General features: G+C 42.3%; 1 long non-coding RNA gene across 4 annotated transcripts in view; it reads right to left on the reverse strand.

Moving 5' to 3' along the window:
* Nucleotides 1–11,281: 11,281 nt before the first annotated feature.
* LOC122897552 overlaps nucleotides 11,282–22,966 on the reverse strand; it is a 45,440-nt gene continuing 33,755 nt past the window's right edge. For 3 of the 4 annotated variants that reach the window (XR_006382550.1, XR_006382549.1, XR_006382547.1), the window contains 2 exons: nucleotides 17,817–17,882; nucleotides 11,282–11,559 (listed from right to left, as the gene is read on the reverse strand). This is a non-coding gene — a long non-coding RNA (uncharacterized LOC122897552). Of the gene's footprint in view, nucleotides 11,560–12,701; nucleotides 12,717–17,816; nucleotides 17,883–22,966 lie in introns of those variants that run through there. The other variant, XR_006382551.1, reaches the window with a different exon arrangement.

Genomic DNA, 22,966 nt, shown 5'->3' on the forward strand with positions numbered 1-22,966 from the left:
GCCTGGGTGGCTCATTATCTAAGTTGAGATAATATTTATTATCTCAAATAAATAAACAAAATCTTTAGAAAAAAAAGATTGAGTAATAATATACATTTCCTTTATCCATTCATCTGTTGAGAGACATTTAATTGGTTTCCACATATTGACTATGTAGTGCTGAACATAGGAGTGCTAATTCTTTGAGATCTTGATTTTAATTTTCTTTTCTTTTTTTTTTTTTAAAGATTTTATTTATTTATTTGACAGAGACAGATCACAAGTAGGCAGAGAGGCAGGCAGAGAGAGAGAGGAGGAAGCAGGCTCCCTGCCGAGCAGAGAGCCCGATGCGGGACTCGATCCCAGGACCCTGAGATCATGACCTGAGCCGAAGGCAGCGGCTTAACCCACTGAGTTACCCAGGCGCCCTTGATTTTAATTTTCTTGGCTATATACGCGGAAGTGGGATTTCTGGATCATATGGCAGTTCTATTTTAACTTAATTTTAAATTTTTATAAATATTTTATTTATTTATTTGCCAGAGAGAGAGAGAGAGCACAAGCAGGGGTAAGGGCAGAAGCAGAGGGAGAAGCAGGCTCCGGGCTGAGCAGGGAGCCATACATGGGGCTCTATCCCAGGACTCCAGGATCATGACCTGAGCTGAAGGCAAATGCTTAACCGACTGAGCCACCCAGGCGTCCCTTAATTTTAATTTTTTAAAGAACCTCCATACTGTTTTCCTTACCAGCTGCACCAGCAGTGTACAAGGGTTCCAGTTTCTTCCCATCCTTGCCAACACTTGTCTTTTTCTTGTTGTCGTTAGCCATCCTAACAGGTTTATGGTTTTGATTTGCATTTACCTGATAATTAGTGTTGTTGTGTATCTTTTCTTGCATCAGTTGGCCATTTGAAAAATGTCTAATTGGGGCACCTGGGTGGCTCAGTGGGTTAAGCCTCTGCCTTCAACTCAGGCCATGATCCCAGGACCCTGGGATCTAGCCTCACTTTGGGCTCTCTGCTCAGCAGGGAGCCTGCTTCCCCCTCTATCTCTGCCTGCCTCTCTGCCTACTTGTGATCTCTTTCTCTGTCATATAAATAAATAAAATCTTTAAAAATAAAACATATATAAAATAAATAAAATGGAGTCAAGCTTGCTCTTAGGGCCCCACAGCTGTTTTATTTACTTAAAGAAATAAAACTTTACAAAATAAAATTGAGGGGCACCTAGGTGGCTCAGTCAGTTAAGCGTCTGCCTTTTGCTCAGATCCTGATACCAGGGTCCTGGGATCAAGCCCCGCATCAGGCTCCCTGCTCAGCTGGGAGCCTGCTTCTCCCTCTCCCCATGCTTGTGCTCTCTCTCTCTCAAATGAATACATAAAATCTTTTCAATAAATGAATAAAATAGAGTCAGGAAGCCAGAGGGGAAGCCCTCATGCGCTACCACACCACATCAATTACAGACCTCAACAGGAGGAGATGCACTCCACTAGTCCTATTATGTTCCTACTCTAACACAAAGATTCTATATGGGAACATCAGGAGCACCTGTGAGTGCAGTTAAGCAATCGACTCTTGGTTTCCGGGAAGCTCCTGATCTCAGTGTTGTGAGATGGAGCCCCAAGTCAGGCTCTGTGCTCAGAGAGGGGTCTGCTTGAGATTATCTCCCTCACCCTCTGCCCCTCCTGCTTTTGTGCTCACTCTCTTTCTCTCAAATAAAAAAATCTTTTTAAAAGAAACCTACACTATGGTTTGAACTCCCAGTTTACTCCAATGGACTTTTTTTTTTTTAAAGATTTTATCCGTTTATTTGACAGACAGAGATCACAAGCAGGCAGAGAGGCAGGCAAAGAGAGAGGGGGAAGCAGGTTCCCCACTGAGCAGAAAGCCCAATTCGAGGCTTGATCCCAAGAACCTGGCATCATGACCTGAGCTGAAGGCAGAGGCTTTAACCCACTGAGCCACCCAGGCGCATCTCCAATGGACTTTTTTTTTTCCTTTTTTAAAATTAATTACTTAATTTTTAAAAATAAACATATATTTTTATCCCCAGGGGTACAGGTCTGTGAATCACCAGGTTTACACACTTTACAACACTCACCATAGCACATACCCTCCCCAATGTCCATAACCCCACCCCCCTCTCCCAACCCCCATCCCCCCAGCAACCCTCAGTTTGTTTTGTGATATTAAGAGTCACTTATGGTTTGTCTCCCTCCCTATCCCATCTTGTTTCATTTATTCTTCTCCTTCCCCCTTAACCCCCCATGTTGCATCTCCACTTCCTCATATCAGGGAGGTCATATGATAGTTGTCTTTCTCTGATTGACTTATTTCGCTAAGCATGATACCCTCTAGTTCCATCCGCGTCGTCGCAAATGGCAAGAGTTCATTTCTTTTGATGGCTGCATAGTATTCCACTGTGTATATATACCACGTCTTCTTTATCCATTCATCTGTTGATGGACATCTAGGTTCTTTCCGTAGTCTGACTATTGTAGACATTGTGCTATAAACATTCAGGTGCACGTGCCCCTGCGGATCACTATGTTTGTATCTTTAGGGTAAATACCCAGTAGTGCAGTTGCTGGGTCATAGGATAGTTCTATTTTCAACATTTTGAGGAACCTCCATGCTGTTTTCCAGAGTGGTTGCACCAGCTTGCATTCCCACCAACAGTGTAGGAGGGTTCCCCTTTCTCCACATCCTTGCCAGCATCTGTCATTTCCTGACTTGTTAATTTTAGCCATTCTGACTGGTGTGAGGTGATATCTCATTGTGGTTTTGATTTGTATTTCCCTGATGCTGAGTGATATGGAGCACTTTTTCATGTGTCTGTTGGACATCTGGATGTCTTCCTTGCAGAAATGTCTGCTCATGTCTTCTGCCCATTTCTTGATTGGATTATTTGTTCTTTGGGTGTTGAGTTTTTAACTGCCCCTCCCAACTCTCCTCTTTCCTCTCTAAGAGTATTCCTCTCCTTTGTTCTCTGAACTTGCCTGTGGCTTTTCCTATGGCTTGCTTGTCCCAAATTGCAATTATTCTGCTATTCCTGAATAAACCCATTTGCTGGTAAAATAACTGGCTGTTTTACTCGTAAGGTTCGCAACCTGCATATTGTAAAATTTTTAGTAACATCTCTGTCTTCCAGCCACCAGACATGAGTAGCACTCCCTCGGTTTTGACAACCAAAAATATTCCCCAGGCTTTGCTAAATGTTCCCTAAAAGGGAAAATAGCCCATGATCAAGACCACTGGTCTATGTATACCAGACAACTAGCAGTTCTTAACATGACATGCTGTTTTGTACCTTTGATAATCTGCATAAACAATCCCCTTTGCCTGGAATGTTTTCCCTCTCCTCTGCCTGACAACGTTTGTTAATGGTTCAAATAACTGCTTAAAGCACCAACTTCTTTGTTTCCTGTGTTCATTTTGTAGCTCCAGTGCTTAACACAGTCCCTGGCATAAAATAGGTATTAGATAAATGTTTGCTGGGGCACCTGGGTGGCTCAGTGGGTTAAGCCGCTGCCTTCGGCTCAGGTCATGATCTTAGAGTCCTGGGATCGAGTCCCGCATCGGGCTCTCTGCTCAGCAGGGAGCCTGCGTCCCTCTCTCTCTCTCTGCCTGCCTCTCTGTCTACTTGTGATTTCTCTCTGTCAAGTAAATAAATAAAATCTTTAAAAAAAAATAAAAAAATAAATGTTTGCTGAAAGGATTAATCATCATTATTAAGAGATTTTTATTAAGCTCCTTGTGAGCACTGATTTTTATAAAAGGTACAAAACAGGATCCCCACTCTAAGTCTGTTAACAGTTTAATGGGTGTGAAAGAAACTATTATCCCCTACTGTCCTTTCTCTCCTTTTGTATTAAATAAAAGCAGTACTGATAGTTGCCTAGTAAAAACATTTCCCAACCTCCTTTACAGAACAAGTCCTTGGCAAGTGAAGTAGTATGTGCCCCTTAAAAGAAAGGACAAGTTCATTTTCCTTTCTTCCCTTTGGCTGGAATGCAAATCAAGTGGCTGGAGCTCAAGCAGCTGTTTTGTACTATAACCTACTTAGGACTATAGAGAAACAATAAGGACCAAGCGTGTGTCCGTGATGAGCACAAAACCGTCCAACTCATCTTGGACTTCATGTCTTCTGACTTTATAGCATAGAAACCTTTTATCTTGTCTAGAATATAGTTAAACTTAACTTCAAAAAACTAAGTTGGGAAGACCAAAAGCAGAAGCGCTTGGACTGAGAGCAAAACAGAATCCTAGGATGAATGAGGTAATTTGTATTGTTGTATCCCCAATGTTGGGTCCCCCAATAACGGGTCCATGGTCAAAGGAGACTGATACAAAGCGAAGGTCAAGCAAAGCTTTATTTCACACCAAGCATCAAGAATCAGACCAACCTGGGGCGCCTGGGTGGCTCAGTGGGTTAAGCCGCTGCCTTCGGCTCAGGTCATGATCTCAGGGTCCTGGGATCGAGTCCCGCATTGGGCTCTCTGCTCAGCAGGGAGCCTGCTTCCTCCTCTCTCTCTCTCTGCCTGCCTCTCTGCCTACTTGTGATCTCTCTGTCAAATAAATAAATAAAATCTTTAAAAAAAAAAAAAAAGAATCAGAGCAACCTTCAAACAGACCAGTTGGGGCCACCCCTTACAGAGAGGACGACCCCTCCCTGCTTTCCAGACTAACTTTTATAGAACAAAGGCCCTGTGGTTGGGCCTGGCCACATACAGGTGGCTAACTGAATTACAATTCAACCCATAGTAGCTATGGAAACTAGCCTATCACCTTGGTAGCTAGGAGACAGTATGGGCCCCCACTGATTGAATGCCTCCACCTGACCTGACCCACCCTTGTATTTGGGCCATTACCTGGGACTGGTCTCCCGGACTTGCTTTTACGTAAGTTCCCCTGGTGGGGGCAAGGTCAATTTAAGTTTTACTGCATAAACTACAAAATGGCTGTTCAACCAAGGTGGGGCCGTTCTGACTAAATAGGCCCTTACAGTATAAGAGTAAAATAATGCAAAAGGTGGATGCGATACCAAGGATACCTTATGCCCAGAGGTGTGTAGGGATAGGGTTCAAATTTCTAACACCTGCAAAGATATGGCACCCAATGACTAAGAGATTTTTTAGAAATAAGTCTTCAAGCCAGAGGAGCAACCTCAAATACTTAGCAAGATAAATAAAAAATAAATCCACACCTGGACAAGTTGTACTAAAACTGAAGAACATAAAAATCAAAGAGAAAATCTTAAAAAATAAGAGAGAGGGTGCCTGGGTGGCTCAGTCATTAAGTGGCTGCCTTCAGCTCAGGTCATGATCCCAGGGTGCTGGGATCGAGTCCCACATGAGGCTCCAGGGACCCGGCTTCTACCTCTGCCTGCTGCTCCTCCTGCTTGTGCTCATGCTCTCTCTCTCTCTCTCTGATAAAAAAATAAATAAATAAAATCTTTTTTTAAAAAAGAAAGAGAGGGGCACCTGGGTGGCTCAGAGGGTTAAGCCTCTGCCTTCGGCTCAGGTCATGATCTCAGAGTCTTGGGATCGAGCCCCGCATCGGGCTCTCTGCTCAGCAGGGAGCCTGCTTCCTCCTCTCTCTCTGCCTGCTGCTTTGCCTACTTGTGATCTCTCTCTGTCAAATAAATAAATAAAATCTTTTTAAAAAATAAAAAAATAAAAAAGAAAGAGATTACCAACTAAGTAGCAATAGAAAAATAACTACAGATTTCTCAAGAAAAAAAAAAAGGTATCAGAGATAATAGGATAATAAAAGAATAATATCTTCCAAGTACTGAAGAAAAAAGTCAGTCAAGAATTCTACATTCATTCAACAGACTCAGCAAGTGCAGTGAATTCATTTTTTCAAAACTCAACACCTTCTCAGTGTCTGGCAATTTTCTAAATGATTGTGATCCATAACAAATGAAAGAGACAGAAATCCATGTCCTCAGGTAGCCTGGGTGCCTCAGTCAGTTAAGCCTCTGACTCTTGGTTTTGGCTCAGGTCATGATCTCCGGGTTGTGAGATCAAGCCCTGTGATGGGCTCCATGCTAGGCTTTCTCTCCCTCTCCCTCTCCCTCCCTCATACCCCCTTGCCCCATGCTCTCTCTCTCTCTTTTAAAAAAAAATAAGCCAAATAGAATTGAGATGGTCTGAGGTGGGAAATGGGCTGGAAGTTATTAAAGGGTTGTCAGGGTCACCTCATTAAGGAGGTGGCATTACAGCAAAGATCTGAAGGAGGTGAGGTACTTCGTGAAAATGTATCCAGATAAGTATTTATTTAGGCATGAGAGAGAAACAAGAGCATTTTTAGACATATAAAGATTGTGGGTGTTTATTACTCACACTCACTGATATAACTATTAAAACGAAGATTTTTGTAAGAAGGAAACTGAAGACAAAAAGAGAAAAAAGCAAAAAGAAATGGTGAGCAAAGGCTTTACAAAATCTTTTTTAAAGATGTATTGACTTTTTTGGGGACAGTGAGTGTGTGCACGAGAATGGGGGGGCAGAAGGAGAGGGAAAGAAGCAGACTCCCTACTGGGCATGGAGCCTGATGTGGGGCTCGGTCTCAGGAACCTGAGATCATGACCTGGGCTGAAACCAAGAGTCAGATACTTAACCAACCGACTGAGTCACCCGGGTGCCCCAACTTTGCAAAACCGAAATGAATACTAACTGTTCACATATAAAGGGAGGGTTAAAAAATGAAACTCAAATACCTCACAACCATAACACAGAAAAGTAGATGGCGTGATGGGAAGGATTGGAGTTAAAGCCCTGAAAACTCCATGTATTGTCTGCAAGAATGATGTAGTTACTTATTAACTCTTAACTTATTAAAACTTAAACATGTATGTTGACATTTTAAATCAATACTACGAGAGAGTAAAAACAAGCAAAATATACATTTAAAAAATTAAAAATACAACCCTGAATAGCCAATGAGTTCATGAGAAAATTGTAGTGGAAATCATGAAAAAGTTAAAACTGAATGACAATAAAATATAAAAACATGTGACACACAAAAAAAAAAAAACATGTGACACGCATCTAAAATGGAATCACGAAGAAAATTTACAGTGTTAAATACATTTTTTCCAAAATATGCCAAATCAGGGTGCCTGGGTGGGTCAGTTGCCTGACCTGCCTTCATCTCAGGTCATATCCCAGGGTCCTGGGATCCAGTCCTGCACTGGGCTCCCTGTTCAGTGGGGAGTCTGCTTCTCCCTCTCCTTCTGCCTGCTGCTCCCCTTCCATGTTCTCTCCCTCTCTCAATCTCTGTCAAATAAATAAAATCTAAAAAATATGGCAAATCAATGCATAAGGAAGTCTATTTTTAAAATTTATTTTCATCTCTATTTTTATTATTTTTTTAAGTAGTCTATGTGACCAGTGTGGGGCTTGAACTCACAACCCTGAGAATAAGAGTCACATGCTCTACCAACTGAACCAGCTAGGCACCCCAACAGTTCCATTTTTTAAAAATAAGCGATTATTTATTTATTTACTTGAGAGAGAGAGAGAGAGAGCAGACATAGGAGGGGGAGAGGCAGATGGAGATAAAAAGGGAGAAGCAGACTCTCTAATGAGCAGGGAGCCCTACATTGGGCTTCATCCCAGGACCCTGAAATCATGACCTGAGCCAAAGGCAGACGCTTAGGGCACCTGGGAGGCTCAGTAGGTTAAGCCTCTGCTTTCAGCTCAGGTCATGATCTCAGGGTCCTGGGATCGAGTCCCGAATCACACTCTGCTCAGGAGGGAGCCCGTTTCCCTCTCTTTCTCTCTCTTTGCCTGCCTCTCTGCCTGCTTGTGATCTCTCTCTCTGTCAAATAAATAAAATCTTTAAAAAAATAAAAAGGCAGACACTTAGCCGACTGAGCCACCCAGGCACCCCAAGAATTCCATTTTTGAAGCTAGAGAAAGAGCAGAACAAACCTAAAAGGACAGAGGAAAAAAATAATACAGAGAAGAGTAAAAATTAATAAATGCATACATAAAGAGTGGAGATATCAGTAAAATCAAAAGCTGATTCTTTGGAAAGACTAATATGATCTACCTTTATGAAGACTGACCTATTTAAAACGATGAAAGGTAGGGTGCCTGGGTAGCTCAGTTGGTTAAGCAACTGCCTTTGGTTCAGGTCATGATCCTGGAATCCCAAGATCAAGTCCTGCACGGGGCTCCCTGCTTAGTGGGTAGTCTACATCTGCCTCTGACCCTCCCGCCTCATACTCTCTCTCACTCATTCTCTTTCTCAAATAAAATCTTAAAAAAAAAAACACTGAATGGTATATATAAATAATACTGAAAAAAAAGATATAACTACAAGATTCAATTAAAATTTAAAGCTATATAGAACATTTTGGAAACATGACAGAATGAAAATGTTTTCATTTCCCCAACATCCTGAAATCCCACTAAAATGATAATAAATAATTATATGGGGTGCCTGGCTGGCTCAGTTGGTAGAGCATGCAACTCTTTTTAATTTTTTTTAAAGATTTTTATTTATCTATTTGACAGACAGAGAGACAGAGGGAGAGGGAACACAAGCAGAGGGAGTAGGAGAGGGAGAAGCAGGCTCCCTGCAGAGCAAGGAGCCCAATGTGGGATGCGATCCCAGGACCCCGGGATCAGGACCAGAGCCCAAGTTAGACGCCCAACGACTGAGCCACCCAGGTACCCGAGCATGCGACTCTTGATCTCAGGGTTATGAGTTTGAGCCCCACATTGAGCATGGAAATTACTTTAAAAATAAAAATTAATTAATTAAAAATGATAATATATAAATATAAGAGATATGGACCCACAGAGTCATAAAACTTGCTTAGTGGAATGGAGGAATTATGAAACTAAGTATGCATATGGGGAAAGCCAATAACATATAATCCAATTTGTGCTGCAGAAAGCCATGAAAGTTGAGGAACTAAAGGTATCGGCATATTCACTATCTCAAATTATGTACAACAACTGTAATATGCTGGGGAAAGATTTATGATTTCTGTCACACAAGTACCACTGATACTGCTATGCTTGTTGCTTACATTCATAATTGAACGAAGTGCTAAATTTCACATAATGGTTAGTGAAAATATAAGAGGTAACTTTTTTCCAACCGAGTTTGCAAGTTCAACATACCTGTGGCTCAGCAAGTCCACTCTTAAATATATACCCAACAGGAATACTTCCAAGAAGGAACATATATATAAGAATGTACACAGGCGGGGCTCCTGGGTGGCTCAGTGGGTTAAAGCCTCTGCCTTCAGCTCAGGTCATGATCCCAGGGTCCTGGGATGGAGCCCCGCATCAGGCTCTCTGCTCAGTGGGGAGTCTGCTTCCCCCCTCTCACTCTGCCTGCCTCTCTGCCTACTTGTGATCTCTCTCTGTCAAATAAATAAATAAAATCTTAAAAAAAGAATTTACATAACATTACTTAATAGCCAGAAATTGGAAACAATTCAAATGGTCAAAAACAGTAGAATGACATCCAGAAAACAGGAATCTAAGAAAGGCAAAGTGAATTTCCAGGATGACATCTGTGTAGCAGGCCTAAAGATCAATCAATCATTACAGTTGTATAAGGGTAGATGGCAAGAAGAAATATGTCTCCAAATAAAAAAACAAAATGAAAACTAATACTAAAGGATTACCTGATTCCTTTGACCTTGTCAACTAGGGTTTTACATCTCTGGAGGGGTCTGGTGGAAATAATTACTAATGGGTACAAGAAAACAAATCAATTAAACAAAATAACCAAAGTAATTATTAACTCTAGATAAAACAAAATGTCGTATTTGAAAAGCAGCATAATAAGAATACATAGTTGACCCCAGAACAATGCAGGGATTAAGGCACCAAATTCCCCACACAGTCAACAGTCTAACTTCGGAGTCCACCAAGACTTAACTACTAAAAGTCTACTGTTGATTGGGAGCCTTACTGATAACAGAAACAGCTGGATTAATACATATTTTGTGTTCTTATAGTAAAGTAAGTGTTCTTATAGTAAAGTAAGCTAGAGAAAAGGAATGCTATTAAGAAAATTATATGGAGGGGCACCTGGGTGGCTCAGTGGGTTAAGCCTCTGCCTTGGGCCCAGGTCATGATCTCAGGGTCCTGGGATCAAGCCCCGCATCCGCTCTCTGCTCAGCAGGGAGCCCGCTTCCCCTCCTCTTCTCTCTGCCTGCCTCTCTGCCTACTTTACTTTCTGCCTATTATGATCTCTGTCAAATAAATAAAATCTTAAAAAAAAGAAAATCGTAAGGAAAATACAATTACAGTACTATATGTATATTTACTGAAAAAAAAGTCCATGCAGAGGGGACCTGTGCAGTTCAAACCCATGTTGTTCAAGGGTCAACTGTATTATAGGTCTCAGCTATGAACAACAATAAATTATCATAATGTTAACAATGAATTATGATTGACCAAAAACTTCAACTAAAACAGGTAAGGGGAAGTATATGCAAGACTTTGCATTGTGAATAAATCCCATTAGAAACACTACTATCTTTTACTTGTGGTTTGCCAGTCTGCCGACTTGAGTAATTAATAACAGATACAACTTGTGAGCTGGAACCATTTTCTACAATAGACATGTTTGTGACATCATGAAATTCTCCAAAACATGTCTTACAAGCTATTGGAGCCAATACACACCTTAACACATGATGGGTAAAGGCAGGTTCTTTAGTAAAAGATTATGAGAAGAACCCTTATCTCCTTATACTGAATGTCAGGAAGGCACAAAAAGAGGTTCCCTGCAGCTTATGATAAAGAACAAAACATAGTCAAATTTATTCTTCCTTAGAAACGTGCTTTCAGGGGCACCTGGGTGGCTCAATGGGTTAAGCCGCTGTCTTCGGCTCCGGTCATGATCTCAGGGTCCTGGGATCGAGTCCCGCATCGGGCTCTCCGCTCGGCGGGGAGGCTGCTTCCCTCCCTCTCTCTCTGCCTGCCTCTCTGCCTACTTGTGATCTTTCTCTGTCAAATAAATAAATAAAATCTTTAAAAAAAAAAAAAGAAACGTGCTTTCAAGATGATTAGTCAGGTAACACGTTTTCTTATTTAGCTCCTATGGTCTTAAAAATTCTCCAGCCTTTTTTAAAAAAGATTTTATTTATTTATTTGATAGAAGGACACAGAGGGAGAGAGGGAACACCAACAGGGGAAGTGGGAGAGGGAGAAGCAGGCTTCCTGCTGAGCGGGAGCCCAATGTGGGCCTTGATCGCAGAATCCTGGGATCATGACCTGAGCGGAAGGCAGCCGCTTAAGGACTGAGCCACCCAGGTGCCCTCCAGATTTTTTTCATAAGTAAAGTTAGAAAAGCAATCTATAGCAAAGCACATAAATGAACAGAAATTTCAGGTTGAAAAAAGTGTTTTGTGTGTGTTCAATACGCCTCGCCCATTTTCCCCTTTTAATTGGGAGTAGACAGTACAAATGGTTGTATTGTCCATTTCTCCTCTCATACACTCTAAGTCATGTGTGTTTGCAGGAGGTGGTAGCTACAGGAGAATCAATGCTCATCTTCAATAAAATTCAACAGATAATTCTCTTCTTTGCTTCTGTATAAATCTGAATAGAAAAGGAGAAGGATTTGGAGAATTAGGGAAATAATCTTTTGGTTTGAATTTTAAATTTAGGAAAAAAAACCAGGGGCGCCTGAGTGGCTCAGCAGGTTAAGCCTCTGCCTTGGGCCCAGGTCATGATCTCAGGGTCCTGGGATCGAGCCCCGCATCAGCTCTCTGCTCAGCAGGGAGCCTGCTTCCCTTCCTCTTCTCTCTGCCTGCCTCTCTGCCTACTTGTGATCTCTCCCTCTGTCAAATAAATAAATAAAATCTTAAAAAAAATTTTTTTTAAATTTAGGAAAAAAATAACTTTTTAGATTTTATTTATTTGGGAGAGTGAGAGCACAAGCAGGGGGAGGGGCAGAAGGAGCGGGAGAGAATCTCAAGCCAACTCCTGGCTGAGCACAGAGCCCCATATGGGGCTTGATCTCATAACCCTGTGATCATGACCGGAGCCAAAATCAAGAGTGGTACACCCAACCATCTGAGCCACCCAGGTGCCACCAACAAATAACTTTTTTTAAAATTGTAGGGTAAGGGGGCACCTGGGTGGCTCAGTGGGTCAAGCCACTGCCTTCGGCTCAGGTCATGATCTCGGGGTCCTGGGATCGAGTCCCGCATTGGGCTCTCTGCTCAGCGGGGAGCCTGCTTCCTCCTCTCTCTCTCTGCCTGCCTCTCTGCCTACTTGTAATCTCTCTCTGTCAAGTGAATAAATAAAAAAATCTTTAAAAAAAATTGTAGGGTAGGGGCCAAGGGCAGGCCATCTCAAAGTGTACCACTGGGCATACTGATTATTTTTAATTAAAAGTTACTTAAGGGGCACCTGGGTGGCTCAGTCAGTTAAGCATCTGCCTTTGGCTCAGGTCATGATCCCAAGGTCCTGGGACTGAGTCCTGCATCAGGCTCCCTGCTCAGTGGGGAACCTGCTTCTCCCTCTCTCTGTGTCTCTCTCCCTGCCTGTGCTCTCTCTCAAATAAATAAATAACTTTTTAAAAAAGTTACTTAAGGGATGCCTGCGTGGCTCAGTCGGTTAAGCGCCTGCCTTCAGTTCGGGTCATGTCACAAGGTCTTAGGATCAAGTCCCATAACCAGCTCTTTGTTCGGCAGGGAGCCTGCTTCTCCCTCTGCCTGCTCTGCCTGCCGCTCCCCCTGCTTGTGCTCTCTCTGACAAATAAATAAAATTCTTAAAATAAAATAAAGTTACTTAAGAAATAGCCAGTGCAGGGGCACCTGGGTGGCTCAGTAGGTTAAAGCCTCTGCCTTCGGCTCTGGTCATGATCCCAGGGCCCTGGGATCGAGCCCTACATCGGGCTCTCTGCTCGACAGGGAGCCTGCTTCCTCCTCTCGCTCTCTCTCTCTGCCTGCCTCTCTGCCTACTTGTGATCTCTGTCTGTCAAATAAATAAATAAAATCTTTAAAAAAAAAAAAAGAAATAGCCAATGCAAGGGGCACCTGGATGGCTCAGTCATTAAGTGTCTGACTTCGGCTCAGGTCATGATTCTGGGGTCCTGGGATCGAGCCCCACACTGGGCTCCCTGCTGGGCGTGAAGCCTGCTTCTCCCACTCCCCAACTGTTCCTCTCTCGCTGTGTCTCTCTCTGTTAAAAAAAAGAAATAGCCAGTACAAGAACACTCTGACACCCCCCCCACCAACTTTGTCTCCAGAAAGCAGGAAATAAATCTCCCATGTGAAAGGTACACCCTCCCTGTACCAGGAGGTAAACAGACATCCTTATCACCAGAGAAAGAATTCAGAGCCAAGAAGGCTGTATAAACAAACCTTATACTTTTACTCACTTACTACCCCAGCTAAAATTCTGTTCAGAATTCCTTACCAGTTGAAGCTTCTGAACATAAGTTTTCTTTGGACCGTCTGTTCCTCACAGATGTATTGTCTCTTTGTCTAAAAAATATAAAAACTGTCTGCCTTGGTCACTTCTTTAGATCTCAATTTCATTATTGGGCCTCTGTGCATACATAATTAAACTTTGGGTTTTTTCTCCTGTTATCTGTCTCAAGGCAATTTAATTCTTAGACCAGGTAGAGAGTCTTGAGGATAGAGGAAAAATTTTCTTCTCCAACAGTAGCAGAAACACTAACATTTTAAAAAATATTTTATTTATTTATTTGAGAGAGAGAGAGAGAGCACAAGTGGGGGCAGACGCAGAGGGAGAGGGAGAAGCTGACTCCCCACTGAGCAGGGAGCCCAATGCAGGGCTCCGTCTCAGGACCCTGGGATTAAGACCTGAGCCAAAGGTAGTTGCTTCACTCACTGAGCCACCCAGGCACCCCAGAAAGACTAACTGTATTTTTTCTTTTTAATTTTTTTAAGTAATCTGTGCACTCAACAAGGGGCTTGAAGTCACAATCCTAAAATCAAGAGTCACATACTCTTGAGCTAGCGAGGTACCCCAGAAAGACTAATTTTGAAAGTATTCATCTTGGGGGATGGTGCCTGTGTGGCTCAGTTGGTTAAGCATCTGACTCGATTTCAGCTCTGGTCACAATCACAGGGTTACGAGATCAAGGCGTGTGTTGGGCTCCACACTGGGCATGGAGTCTGCTTCAGATTCTCTCCCTTTGACCCTCCTCTCTCTCTCTCTTCTCTAAAAAATGAAGTATTCATCTTAACATCATTACGATAAAGCTTTTCTATTTTGAATACTCTGTTCTTAGCTGATGTCTCTAAATGATTTCACTTTTAAATTCACCATTATTCATTCCATACTCATATGATTATCTGAATAACCAAAGTTTATAGTATTTGAAGCAACCAAAAGGCAAAGGGCCTCTAATGTTTACAAAGGCAAATGTGGGGGCACCTGGGTGGCTCAGTAGTTTAACATCTGACTCTTGATTTGGGGGCTCAGGTCATGATCTCAGGGTGGTGAGACTGAGCCCCGCATCTAGCTCCTCGTTCAGCAGGGAGACTTCTTAGAATTTTCTCTTCTTCTGTCCCTCCTTGCCCAGCCCCCTGCTCATGCACGTGTTCTCCCTCTCTCTCAAATAAATAAATAAACATTAAAAAAAAAAGACAAAATGAGAACCATGAGATCTTTTTTTTTTTTTTTTTTTTTTTTTGAGAACCATGAGATCTTTTAACATTGGAAGCTTTTTTTAAAATTTTTTTTTGGTCTTTGGGACACTGCCCTACTAGAAATTAGGAAAAGTATTAACTTTGAGCCATTTTCCCCCTTAGGATTAGTAGTGGCTGCTTGGTAGTTGTTTACCATAAATAAATGAGAAACATTTCTGATCTTATTATTTTGTTTTTTTTTTAAATTATTCTTTGATTTTTCTTTTTACTTTGGGCTTTTTAAAATAGCTCCAAATCCTGGGTACCTGGGTGGCTCAGTGGGTTAAAGCCTCGGCCTTCAGCTCAGGTCATGATCTCAGAGTCCTAGGATCGAGCCCCACATCGGGCTCTCTGCTCTGTGGGGAGCCTGCCTCCCCCTGACCCCTCTGCCTCTTTGCCTACTTGAGATCTCCGTCCCTCAAAGAAATAAGTAAAATCGTAAAAGAAATAGCTCCAAATCCTCCCAGTCTGAATTTCTCTAAACTATTATTTATCTAATTGTCTTCCTTTACTTCTATACCTATAGAATGTGTTACAGTGCTTGTCTACTATTTGACATGAAACCTCTTCATGTTTTTATAATATAACATAAACAACATCTTTTCTTTTAATTTTTACAAAATTTTAATTCCAGTATAATTAACATAGAGTAATATATTATAGGCATAAAATACAGTGATTTACCAGTTCTTTTTTTTTTAAGATTTTATTTATTTATTTGACAGACAGAGATCACAAGCAGGCAGAGAGGCAGGCAGAGAGAGGAAGGGAAGCAGGCTCCCTGCAGCGCAGAGAGCCCTATGCGGGGCTCGATCCCAGGACCCTGGAATCATGACCGGAGCCGAAGGCAGAGGCTTTAACCCACTGAGCCATGCAGGCGCCCCTGATTCACCAGTTCTATACATTACTCAGTGCTTGTCATGGTGAGTGTATCTTAATCCCCTTTACCTATTTCACCCATCCCCCCACCCACCTCCTCTCTGGTAACCAACAGTTCCCTATATTTAAGAGTCTGGTTTTTTAATCTCTTTTTCCCTTTGTTTCTTCAATACCACATATGAGTGAAATCTAATGGAATTTGTCTTCCTCTGACTTGTTTTGCTCAGCATTATACCCTCTAGATCCAACCATGTTGTTGCAAATGACAAGATTCATTCTTTTTTATGGCTGAGTAATATTCCATTAATAAACATCATTGTATTTATTTATTTAGAGCACGCACAAGCAGGGGGAGGGGCAGAAGGAGAGGGAGAGAGTCCCAAGCAGGCTTCATGCCCAGAGCAGAGCCCTGTTCTGGGCTTGATCTCACAACCCTGAGATCATGACCTGAGCTGAAACCAAGAGTCAGACATTTAACCAACTGAGCCACCCAGGTTCTGAAAGTGAATGAATTCTTTATGTCATATCTTCTGTTACCTCTTGTTTTATGTCATGAGCAGACATGGTGAATGGCTGCTTAGCATCTTTTGTTATAATCCTTAATTGATGGTAAGGTATTTTAAATAATTATACCTTGGGGCGCATGGGTGGCTCAGTGGGTTAAGCTGCTGCCTTCGGCTCGGGTCATGATCTCAGGGTCCTGGGATCGAGCCCCGCATTGGGCTCTCTCCTCGGCAGGGAGCCTGCTTCCTCCTCTCTCTCTGCCTGCCTCTCTGCCTGCTTGTGATCTCTCTCTCTGTCAAATAAATAAATAAATAATCTTTAAAAAAATAATTATACCTTGTAAGCCTCCTTTTTATGCTGGAATCCAAAGTCCTTGAAAATACCTTTAATATACTAATATACAAAATAAAATATTATCCTTTCCCTTACAGATAACATTAAAATCAGCAAGTATTTATGTGAAGTAACTTTTTGTACTTTATAAATCATCCAACTCCATTCCTAAATGTCTGCTTGGGATCTGGGTAATTCCAGAGCTGATCTGGGTCAGGAATTAATTTCAAACAACAGTGAACACAAGAGTGTTTAAATAAAGATCATTTGGGGGCACATGAGTAGCTCAGTGGGTTGGGCCTCTGCCTTCGGCTCGGGTTGTGATCTCGGGGTCTTGGGATTGAGCCCCACGTCAGTCTCTCTACTCCGCGGAGAGCCTGCTTCCCCCCCGCCCCGCCCCGCCACCTGCCTCTCTGCCTACTTGTGACCTCTTTCTCTCTCTGTCAAATAAATAAATAAAATCTTTTAAAAATAAATAAATAAAGATCATTTTGATCTTGCAACAATGGTCGTCTTAAAGTTCCCATTATGCTGGGTGAAGTTGAACACCAAGCAAGTCCTACATGAGTCCCATGAGTTTTATTTGTGAAAGGAGTAGATATAAAAGGGGCAATACAACTTACAAAACAATGGCCTGCTCAAGTAAGGCCAGGGAAGAATTTTAGAAGAGAAACAGTACGGTTTTTCTGTGTGTACGTAGACATTTTCCCTTCTGCTTTTCTGGGTGGGGAGACAAACCCCACCATGATAATGCCTGGCTTGGGAAGTGGGAAGAAGAATCTTAGACCATACGGTGGAACAGTGACTATCAAGGATGTGAGGAACTTTGGAAGAGTTCTCTCTCTCTCTCTCGCTCTGTCTTTTATTCTCCCCTTTACCTGGTGAAAAGAGGCCATACCACACCCCTCCCCTTGGGTTTTGTTTGTTTTTTTTTCCTTTTGTTTTGGAATAAATAATATATTAACATGGTACAATAACCAAAAGGTTAAAAAGATGTACAGTGAGAAATATATAAAAAGGTGGGCAACTTCATTAATCATTAGAGAGGTGCCAAGTGAAACTGCAAGGGAGGGGGGGCTTCTGCATTCAGTCTGTTAAGCTTCTGCCTTTGACTGAGGTTATGATGTCCCGGGCCTGAGATCAAGTCCCACATTGGGCTCTCTGCTCAGCGGGGAGCCTGCTTCTCCCTCTGCTTACTGCTCTCCCTACTTGTACACTTTCTCTCTCTCTCTCTCTCTCTCTCTGGCAAATCAATAAATAAAATCTTAAAGAAAACCAACAACAGTGGGCTACCACTATATGATCATCTAGTTTTCACAAGGGTATCAAGCAACTGGAACTCACACAAGGCTCTTAAGAATGTAAAATAGTGCAAACACATTGGAAAGCTCTTTGGCAGTGTGCAAGCCAAGGGCAGGCTGCATCATATGTGACATTTTGGCAGAGTGACTATATAGAATTAAAATTACTCACGAAATTCTGACTTCCTTTTGTCTCCAGAAAGCAAGGAATAAATCTCCCATGCGAAAGGTACCCTTCCTGTACCAGGAGGCAAAGAGACATCTTTATCATCAGAAATAGAGACTTCATAAACAAGAAGGTTGTATAAACAAGTCTTGTTATTTTTACTAGTTTACTGCCCCAACCCAAACTCTGTCTAGAATTCTTTACTAATCGAAGCTCCCAAACATAAGATTTTAAAGAAGACTTTATTTATTCGAGAGAGACACACACAGAGAGAAAGAGACAGAGAGAGAATGAGCAGGGGCAAGGATGGAGAGGGAGAAGAAGGCTCCCTGTTTAGCAGGGAGCCTGACGTGTGACTCAGTCTCAGGACTCCAGGATTATGACTTGAGACAAAGGCAGATGCTTAACTGATTGAGCCACCCAGGCGCCCCAAACATAAGTTTTCTTTTTTTTTTTTTGTTAAAGATTTTATTTATTTATTTGACAGAGAGAGATCACAAGTAGGCAGAGAGGCAGGCAGAGAGAAAGGAAGGGAAGCAGGCTCCCTGCTGAGCAGAGAGCCCGATGCGGGACTCCATCCCAGGACCCTGAGATCATGACCTGAGCCGAAGGCAGCGGCTTAACCCACTGAGCCACCCAGGCGCCCAAGTTTTCTTTGTCCTGTCAATTCCTCACAGATTTGTTTGCAGAAAAATGAAAAAGCTATCTGTCTTGGTCATTTCGTTGGGTCTCAATTTTATTATTAGGCTTCTATGCACATGTAATTAAACTCTGGCTTTTTTTCTCCTATTAATCTGTCTTATGTCAATTTAATTCTTAGGCCAGCTAGAAGAATCTTAAGAGTTCAAGTAAAATTTTTCCTTTATTAAAATGGAACATATGCTTACTGTATGATCCGGCAATTCCAATGCTAGATATGTATCTGATATAAATGTAAACATTTGATCACCAAATGATATGTACTGGAATATTCAGAACAGCACCCCCAATAAGTGAAATGGATACACTGTGGTAGAGTCACACAATGAAATACTATACAGCAATGAAAATGAACAATTCAAAGCTACATGTGAGAATATAAATGAATCTCACAGCCATAAATGTTAAGAGAAAGAAGCTAGGCATAAAGAATTCACATCATGTAGTTCAGTTTACATAAATTTCTTAACAGGCAAAATTAACCAATGTGTGAGAAGTCAGGATGGTGGTATTCTTGGTAGAGGAAGTGACCTGGAAGAGAACCCATGGGAGCATCTAGATTGCTGGCCATGCTCTTTCTTGCTCTCAATGCTGGTTACGTGTGTTCACTCTGTGAAAATTATCAAGTTGTACATTTATTATTTGTGCACTTGTCTGTACAGGTATTATACCTTAATTAAGTTTAATTACAAAAAGAAACTTTACATGGAGCACCTGGGTGGCTCAGTCAGTTAAGTATCTGCTTTTGGCACAGGACATGATCCCAGGATCTTGGGTTTGAGCCCTACGCTGGGCTCCCTGCTTGGCGGGGAGCCTGCTTCTCCCTCTCTCTCTGTCTGATGCTCCCCCTACTTGTGCTCCTCTATGTCAAATAAATAAGATTTTTAAAAATTTTATTTATTTTTTCTTTTATTTATTTATTTTTATTTTATTTTATTATTTATTTATTTATAGAAATAAAAAAGATTTCTTTCTTTAAAAGATTTTATTTATTTGACAGAGAGAGAGAACACAAGTAGGCAGAGAGGCAGGCAGAGAGAGAGGAGGAAGCAGGCTCCCTGCTGAGCAGAGAGCCCGAGGCTGGGCGCGATCCCAGGACCCTGAGATCATGACCTGAGCCGAAGGCAGAAGCTTAACCCGCTGAGCCACCCAGGCACCCTAAAATCTTTTTTTTTTTTTAAAGATTTTATTTATTTATTTGACAGAGCGAGATCACAGGTAGGCAGAGGCAGGCAGAGAGAGAGAGGAGGAAGCAGGCTCCCTGCTGAGCAGAGAGCCCGATACGGGACTCGATCCCAGGACCCCGAGATCATGACCCTAGCCGAAGGCAGAGGCTTTAACCCACTGAGCCACCCAGGAAAAAGAAACTTTAAAGTGTGTGGTAGATAATATAATACCCCCTAAAAGTTGTCTACACCCTAATCCCTAGAAGCTCTATGTTAAGTGTTTAGAATTTAAAAAAAAAAAAAAGTGGAGCCATGAGCTGGAGTCAATTCCACCGTCCTCCGACCACAAGAGCAAACCAAGATTTAATTCCAGTTTCAATCTATCCCAGGAATTTGACCTTTTAACAGTCAAGCTGAAAGTTCCTGATCAGCACTAGTGAGGTAATCAGCACCATAAACACCCTACCTTTCCTTTCCTCTCAGAAAGATGTCTGAGCCTCAGTCATTTATTTCCTTTTGCTAATAACCTCCTTGCCCCACCCTCCTACCTATAAGAATCTTCCATTTTGTACAGCTCTTCTGAGCAGCTCTTTATTTGCTAGATGGGATACTGCCCAATTCATGAATCCCTTAATAAAGCGAACTGAACTTTGTTTTTATTTTTATTTTTTTTTAGTATAGAAATGTCTAATTTATTTATTTTTTATTTTATTTTTTCATTAACATATAATGTATTATTACCCCAGGGGTACAGGTCTGTGAATCGTCAGGCTTACACACTTCACAGCACTCATTCATATAGCATATACCCTCCCCAATGTCCATAACCCAGCCACCCTCTCCCTATCCCCCACCCCCTGAATTTCATTTTTAAACATAAATTATATGGCAAAGGGAATTAAGGTAGCTAATCACCTAACATTAACACAGGAAGAGTATTTTGGATTATTCAGAACAATATAATCCCAGGGGCCTTAAACGTGGAAGGGGAGGGGTGCCTGGGTGGCTCAGTCAGTAAAGTGTCTGACTCTTGACTTTGTTGATGATCTCAGGGTCGTGAGATCAAGCCCTGTGCCTGGGGTTCCGCACTGGGCATGGATTCTGCTTAAGATTCTCTCGGGGGAAAAAAAAAAGTGGAAGGAGGAGATAGAAGAGCGAGTGAAAAAGAGGGAGCTGAAGCAGGGTCAGAGAAAGGTGCTATGTTGCTGGCTTTGAAGATGGAGGAAGGGGCCATGAGTGAAGGAAGATGAGCGGCCTCAAAACTCTGAAAATGACCAAAAAAACTACATTCTCTCCTAGAGCTTCCAGCAAGGAACTCAGTCTGCAGGTGCACCTGCCTGCATCTCAATTTTAGTACAGTGAGACCCATGTGGGACTTTTCATCTACAGAACTGCAAGGTAATAAAGGTGTGTTATTTTAACCCACTACATTTGTGGTAATTTGTTACAGCAGCAAAAGGAAACTACTACAGTTGATGTGGGGAAAAATCAAGTGTTCAGTTTTGATGTGTTCAGAGAATCTGAACATGTTAGACAGCTATGCGGAGATATCAAACAGGCAGCCGCATAGGAGTCTGGAATTCAGGGGAGAGGTAGCAGCTGGAGGTACAAATTTCAGAGTTGACAGTGAAGAGTGAAAAGCCACAGAATGGATGAGATTAACAAAAGAGTGAGTATAAATAGAAAAGAGGTCTAAGGGGGCACCTGGGTGGCTCAGTGGGTTAAAGCCTCTGCTTTTGGCTGAGGTCATGATCCCAGGGTCCTGAGATGGAGCCCCGATTCAGGCTCTCTGCTTGGCAGGGAGCCTGCTTCCCTTCCTCTCTCTCTGCCTGCCTCTCTGCCTACTTGTGATCTCTGTCTGTCAAATAAATAAATAAAATCTAAAAAAGAAAAGAGGTCTAAGGACTGACCTCTGGGACACCCAGTTCTGACAGCTGACATAGGGTGGTTTAAAGCTAGCGAGCCCTCTGGGGCACCTGGGTGGCTCAGCCAGTTAAGCGTCCAGCTCTTGGTTTTGGCTCAGGTCATGATCTCAGGGTTGTGAAATAGAGCCCTGCATCAGGCTCTATGCTCAGTGCAGAGTCTGTGTCAGATCTTCTCTCCCTCTCCGTCCCCTCCCCCCTCAAATATATAGGTAAATCTTAAAAAGAAAAGGGAAAAAGAGCTAGCGAGCACTCCAAAACAGAAGCAGACACCAAGACATAAATGCAGAGGCAGATACCTAAGCTAGGCTTATAAGAACAGGCAGGTACTAGAGACAGAAGAAACAGATCTCAAATACAAAGAACAATTTTGGTAAGAGGAATCAAGCATCTGCTTGGCAATAGAGGTTGAGAAAAATTTAAGGATTGAGTCTGGGTAATATATTCTAGATGTCAGCAAAGATGAGACCTTGGCTCTGAGCCAGCTTTTTGCCCAGGCTTCCATTGCATCCTTACCTTGATTCCTGCCGCCCATGGGTATCTGTGTATTGTTCTAGCTTATCATTTGCCCTTCTTTCCTATTTCATTTTCTTTTTCCTTAATTGCACATAATACAGAAATAATACATTCAATTCATTCTGACATTTTTTCCCCACATCTTAACACCTCCAAAATCAAGATGAATCTTAGAAGTTGATGGTGTGAGGGGCACCTGGGTGGCTCAGTGTGTTAAACCTCTGCCTTCGGCTCGGGTCGTGATCTCAGGGTCCTGGGGTCAAGCCCTGCATCAGGGTCTCTGCTCAGCGGGGAGCCTGCTTTCCCCCCCTCTCTCTGCCTGCCTCTCTGCCTACTTGTGATCTCTCTGTCAAACAAATAAATAAAATCATTTTTTAAAAAGTTGATGATAGGGGCCCCTGGGTGGCTCAGTTGGTTAAGCTGCTGCCTTTGGCTCAGGTCATGATCCCAGGGTTCTGGGATCGAGTTCTGCGTCTGGCTTTCTGCTCAGCAGGGAGCCTGCTTCTCCCTGCAACCCCCCACCCCCGCCTGCCTCTCTGCCTACTTGGTCTCTCTGTCAAATAAATAAAATCGTAAAAAAAAAGTTGATGATGTTTCATAGTTCAATGGACAGCATGTTTTTCTTTCTTGGTACATAAAATAATGGTGGTCTTAGAGTCAAATGGTACCTTTGACTTCATGAAATACAAATGCTCTATCATTTAGAGAAACACTTAAAATTTTTCATTTTTTTAAAATTTGAGGGGCTGAACTTGACTGAAGTTTAATTTAATTAATAATAAGTCACTGGGGCACCTGAGTGGCTCAGTGGGTCAAGCCTCTGGTCATGATCTCAGGGCCCTGGGATGGAGCC

This window comes from Neovison vison, chromosome X (assembly GCF_020171115.1).
Source record: "Neovison vison isolate M4711 chromosome X, ASM_NN_V1, whole genome shotgun sequence".
NCBI lineage: Eukaryota > Metazoa > Chordata > Mammalia > Carnivora > Mustelidae > Neogale > Neogale vison.